Genomic DNA, 6,072 nt, shown 5'->3' on the forward strand with positions numbered 1-6,072 from the left:
GCTCAGCAGGGAGCCTGCTTCCTCCTTTCTCTCTGCCTGCCTCTCTGCCTACTTGTGATTGCTATCTGTCAAATAAATAATAAAAAAAATTAAAAAAAAGATTAAAAAATTAAAAAAAAAACACTAATCTCATCGTGAGGGCTCCACCCTTGTGATCACATCTAAACTAATCAACTCCCAAAGTCCTACCTCCAAATACCGGAACATAGGGGCTTAGAGCTTCAACATAACGAATTTTCAGGGCACAGCTTCCACCTATCACATTATTCATATAGGGGAAACTTTGTTTTTCAAAGAAACTGCACCATCTGTAGCAAACCCTTCCATGTTCTCTGTATTTGGTTCTTTGGGAATTCATATTCTCTGTATTTGGTTCTTTGGGAATTATGGTAATCTCTGTAAACTGTAGATAACTGAAAGCAATTAAAAATTATTCTCGTCTAGGGGCGCCTGGATGGTTCAGTGCCTTCGGCTCACGTCATGATCCCAGGGTCCTCTGCTTGGACGGGCTCTCTGCTTGGTGGGGAGCCTGCTTCTCTGTCTCTCTCTCTCCCTACTTTTGATCTCTGTCAAATAAATAAATAAAATCTTTAAAAAAAAGTATTCTTGTCTATAGGCATGCAAATGACTTGTCCTGGAAAGATACAACCTGCTTCATGTGGAAAAACCAGTTTGTCTCCATTTCAATATTCCTGAACCATAAATGTGTGTGTCCTATGGATTCTCCTTCGAACTGGTTGTAACATCACCTCAGTATCTTCACTAATGAGTCAAATAAAATCTTTAACCCTTGTTCATCTCTTGAAAATCCTAAACACCTAGTGACACTAGAGCAGGGTTTCCTCATTGCAACAAACGTCTGGCGATGACTGGAGACTGAGCCCTACGGAGGGGCAGGAGCTGTCCACCGGCATCCGTCACTGCCATTACTTCTTACACCGGGCTTACGTTACTGATTTTAAGCAACCGCACTCGTTCAACATTCTGACTTGTGGATCAGTAATTTTCCAATGGGCCTTTGTTAGAATCACCTGGAGGGCTTGTTAAAACACATCCTGCAGGGCCCAGCCCACACGGTTTCTAATTCAGTAGGTCTGGGGCGAAGCCCAAGAATCTGTCTTTCTCATTAGTCTCCAGGCGATGCTGATGGTGTTGGCCTAGGGACTGCAACAGAGAGATAAAAGGCTAAGTGGGTAGTAAGGAAGTGGACTGGGAGGTCAGGACGGGGGCTGGGTTTCTGTACCATTGAACTTCCGCACTTTATAGATGGAAAATAATTATTGGTGGAACCGGAATCTTCTGGCTCTCCCTATCGAGCTTTAAACACCAGATGGGAAGTGACTGTACCTCAAGTCCTTTCTTTTATATGTCCTGTTCCCTCAGCCAGGAACAGACCTCCCTCTGCTGTCTGTCAAACTACCTCAGTGTGGGGCTGCCACATTTAACCAATAAAAATAAGGGAAACCCAGTTAAATAAAATTTTTTAGTACAAGTATGTCCCAAATATTGCCTGGGACATACTTATGCTAAATAATTACTCACTATTTATCTGAAATTGAAATCAAAAGGCAAAACCGAACTCCTTTTAAAGAAAATGTTCCCTGACTGGCTTCCCCCACACACCCCCGCACCCAGGGATTCCATATCCCTGTAGCAATTCCATTGGTTCTCCACCATGAGCTACACACCTGCCTTACTGTCAGTCTCACGTGAGAGGCTCTCTGAGGTGGGGGACCTTCTGTTTTGTTTTGTTTTGTTTTGTTTTTTAAGCTTAACAAATGTAAATACACACATACAAACATAGAAATAATTGGGGGTGAGAAACTCCTGTCGACCGAGTGTCTATCATTTTTTAAAGATTTCATTAATTAATTAATTAATTAGTTTTTAAGATTTATTTATTTATTTGACAGAAAGAGAGATCGCAAGTAGGCAGAGAGGCAGGCAGAGAGAGGGGAAGGGAAGCAGGATCCCCGCTGAGCAGGGAGCCCAATGTGGGACTCGATCCCAGGACCCTGAGATCATGACCTGAGCCGAAGGCAGCGGCTTAACCCACTGAGCCACCCAGGCGCCCCTAAAGATTTTATTTATTTGAGAGAGTGAGTGAGAGAGAACACGGACACAGGACCGGGGGAGGGACAGAGGGAGGGGGGAGGAGGAGAAGCCGACTCCTCACTGAGCAGGGAGCCCGATGTGAGGATCATGACCTGAGCAGAAGGCAGATGCTTAACAGACTGAGCCCCTCAGGCACCCCTGAGCGTCTATAATTAATGAGCCTTTATTATTCCTCTCCACATCCCCAGGCATCAGAGGGCCTGGCACACAACAGGTATTTGTCAAATGAAAGAATAAAGCTAGAACTGAATGGACTCAGTTCAGAGGTGTTCTACAGGTGATGAAAGCCTCCCCTCTCTGGCTGGGCTGTCCTACTGACATCAGGATTGGGGAAGTGGTGGGAGGGGGCAGAGTTGAGGGGGTTCTGGCCTAGAGGAAAAGGCCATGACCCTAACATTTGGCCCAGCTATAAAGGATAAGTTGGAGATCCCCCAGGCCATGATAATGAGCACAGTGCCAAGACAAACTTGTATTGCCTTCCAAATTAAAAAAAAAACAACAACACATTCATATCCGGTGACTAATGATAGTTACCCCCAGCGATGTGAAGTTCCTGGACACTGCAGCATTCTCGCTAAACATAGGGACCTCAGGGAAGCCAGCACCCGTGCACGTGACTGCTCACCCTGACCATCTGATCCAATCAGAGGTGGATCTGGTCTGTGACTCAACAGTGTCTCTGGGCGGCCACCGTGTGAAGCAGAGCTATTCTCACCACCAGGGGCACGATGGTGAAGATAGGAAGCCTCGTCCTTCTGGACCTTCCTGACACCAGCAAATCACCGCAGAACTCCTTACATAGCCGACCAGTCACGGAATCCATTCCAGTGGTGTGCTTTGGAAAGGAAGAGGGTGCCGCTGAAGAAAGACAACAGGAAGACCTCCTGGGAAGAAGTCGGGGGTGACCGGGCACAGCCAGAGAAGAGCGGGGAGACAGGTCTTCCAGCCGCAGAGAACAGCAGTACGAAGGCAGGAAGGAGATGTGACTGGGGACCTCGGGAAGGCTTCTGTGGTTGGAGCCAGACAAGAGGGCATGTGAGGGGCTGTGAGGCGTGAAGGGCAGCTGGGGAGACAGAGCAGGGTCAGGCTGTGATGAGGAAGCGCGGCTTCACCCGACCACAGCCCTCCTTCGAGCCTCCTTTCCCCATCATCTCCTACCAGGGCTCCCTGCTTCTGGTCTGGTTCCGCTCACATCTCGCAGCAGCAAAGCTCTCAGGGGGAGCTTTCAAATAATCCGATCATGTCGCCTCCTCGCTCAAAACATTTCAAAGGCTCCTCACCTTCCACCTCCCGAAGAGTTAACTCATGTCTTCACTAAGAGAACCCGCACTGTGTTCAAGTGCCCAGGGCTCCCCAACCCAGCCGTGTACCTCAGGGAAGAGCTTGCCCTGCCCCCAGCTCTGGGTCTGACCGACCTATGCAGATGCTTTCCCCTCCTTCCCCAGAAGTTCAAGAATGGGGAAGTAAAGCAGGAAAGGGTGCTTGGAGAAAAGTTTCTTTGCATTTAGGGAGAGCTGCAGAAAGCCACCATCTCTGACAGCACATGAAGGAGGAAGTGCAGAGAGGCCCAAGCTCTTAAGGCGAGCCAATTGTCAGCACAGGAAACCAACCCAAGGCTATTGGCTGGGGCTGATACAGCAAGAGATGGAAACGCAGAGACCAGGGGTCCTTACGGACGTCACTGAACGTTAAATTAACCAACCCTAGAGCCTGCCTTACCTCCTGAACTTCCTGTTACATGAAATACTAGATTTTATTTTAAGCTGGTTTGAATCTCAGTTGTTTTTGTTGCTATTTCCATCAGATGGTGTACCCTGATACCCTTAACCTGGCAAAGAAGGGCCATTTTGGGGGGCGCCTGGGTGGCTTGGTCAGTTAAGTGTCTGCCTTCAACTCAGGTCATGATCCCAGGGGCCTGGGATTGAGACCCACACTGGGGGTGGGGGGGGTGGTCTCTGCTCAGCGGGGAGCCTGCTTCCCCCTCTGCCCCTCCTGCACATGCTCTTTCTCTGTCAAATAAAGAAAAATCTTAAAAGAAAAAAAAAGGGCCATTTGGAATTTCCCTCTGCCTGGTTTCTCAGCCACTTTCTACACCCCTTCAATTCCTACTCTTACTTCTGACCATGCTCATCTTTGTGAAGTTCTCCTTTCCTCCTTTTACTCGGAATACCCTTCTAACACCAAGACCTGGGAAACTCCTCCTCATCCCTTAGAACCTCGTTCAAAGGTCACTTCATCTATAAAGCTTCTGGTACCCCTGAACTTACTAAAAGCCTCCCTCTGGGGGTGCCTGGGTGTCTCGGTGGGTTAAGCCTCTGCCTTCAGTTCATGTCATGATCTCAGGGTCCTGGGATCAAGTCCCACATCCAGTTCTCTGCTCAGTGGGGAGCCTGCTTCCCTCTCTCTCTCTCTGCCTGCCTACTTATGAGCAAATAAATAAATAAATAAAATCTTTAAAAAAAAATAAAATGGGGTGCCTGGGTGGCTCAGTGGATTGAGGCCTCTGCCTTTGGCTCGGGCCATGATCCGAGGGTCCTGGGATTGAGCCCCATATTGGCTCTCTGCTCAGCAGGGAGCCTGCTGCCCCCCCCCCCCACAGCCTGTCTGCCTACTTGTGATTTCTGCTGTCAAATAAATAAAATCTTTAAAAATAAATAAATAAATAAATAAATAAATAAATAAATAAAAGCCTCCCTCTCTGGACCCTGCTATCAGCTAGAGGGTACTCACTGTCTAAGTATTCAACACTCTTGGTCCCTGGGAAAGTAGCAGTTTTGTCGTATGACAAATATATTAACTGATGAATAGACGACTTCCATTTGTCCCCACCCTTCACTTCAGAGTCTTTGTCCAAAGTCTGTCTCATAGAGGGACGCCTGGCTGGCTTAGTCAGGAGAGCATGTGACTCTTAATCTTGTGGCTGTGGGTCCAGGCACCATGTAGGGTATAGAGATTACTTAGAAATAAAATCTTAAAAAAAAAAGAAAAAGAAAAAGAAAAAAGGCTATGCCTCACAGAGAGCTGGATTCAAAGCAAATTACAGGCCGCAGACCAGCCTGCTAACCACAATTGCAAATCTTGCAGTGATGTTGGGAAACTATTAGAATTTGGCAGTTAGACCAGAAGATGACTGCCACTTCTAAGAACCCACTGTTCTGACTGATGGGGCCCTTATTTTTCCCGTAAGATCTTCACTTGATTCCCTACTGTGTGTCAGGCAATAGGCCAGGCACTATGGTTATAACCAAGAACGAGACAGACTGCCTGCCCGTCTTAATCTTATGTTCTTTAGAGCAAGGGAGGCAGTCAACACATTCAAGTATACTATATAATTTCGTATAGGAATAAGTATTATGTAGAAACAAAGTAGGATAAAGGCAATGGGAATGAAATTCCAAATGTGGTTACAGAACGATCATTTTCTAGAAAAGATCCTGAGTGGCACAGAGAATGTGCTGAGGGGAAGGAACCAGTCTCCCTACTCAGTACGGTGGGCCCTCCTGCAGCCACGGTGCTATTGTGGGACTGTCCCACTGGTCACAGTTGACTGAACCGTGCGTAGACAGCTGACCCTAAAGAGGCCCATGAGATTCCTCCTGGGAATCTGGACATGGAATGCTAGTTATCTAACTGGGAATGTAGGATAAGAGAGAATTCGGCTTTAGTGCTGGGGCAGTTGCTGGCCAAGTACAGAGAAAGAGAAAGCCGGCCTGCAGAGGGAAGATGAGTGAAGTGGACCCAGCTGAAGGTTAGAGACTGTGGTCTCAGAGGGACAGAAGTGAGCTTCTTGGGTCCCAGCAGGTTGGCAGGTACAGATTTCATCTCTTGAAAGGTCTAGCTGGAAGTCCTCCTGTTTGGATCTCTGAGAGTCCTAACTCTCTCTTCCTTTTGCAGTTCAAGTTAGTTTGCGGGGAGGGGAGCCTGCGTGACATCTGCCTTCAGCTCAGGTCAGATCTC

The 6,072-nt window shown here is 47.6% G+C and overlaps 1 protein-coding gene across 1 annotated transcript in view; it reads right to left on the bottom strand.

Annotated features, from left to right (window-relative positions):
- The window catches only part of GGA2 (golgi associated, gamma adaptin ear containing, ARF binding protein 2), a 40,258-nt gene extending 35,731 nt beyond the window's left edge, over nucleotides 1-4,527 (bottom strand). The window contains exon 1 of the mRNA XM_082714701.1: nucleotides 3,274-4,527. The gene's annotated coding sequence lies outside the window, so the exon portion shown is untranslated. The remainder of the gene's footprint in view (nucleotides 1-3,273) is intronic.
- Between the last annotated feature and the right edge of the window lie 1,545 nt (nucleotides 4,528-6,072).

The sequence above is a fragment of the Mustela nivalis genome, assembly GCF_964662115.1.
Source record: "Mustela nivalis genome assembly, chromosome: 19".
Lineage (NCBI taxonomy): Eukaryota > Metazoa > Chordata > Mammalia > Carnivora > Mustelidae > Mustela > Mustela nivalis.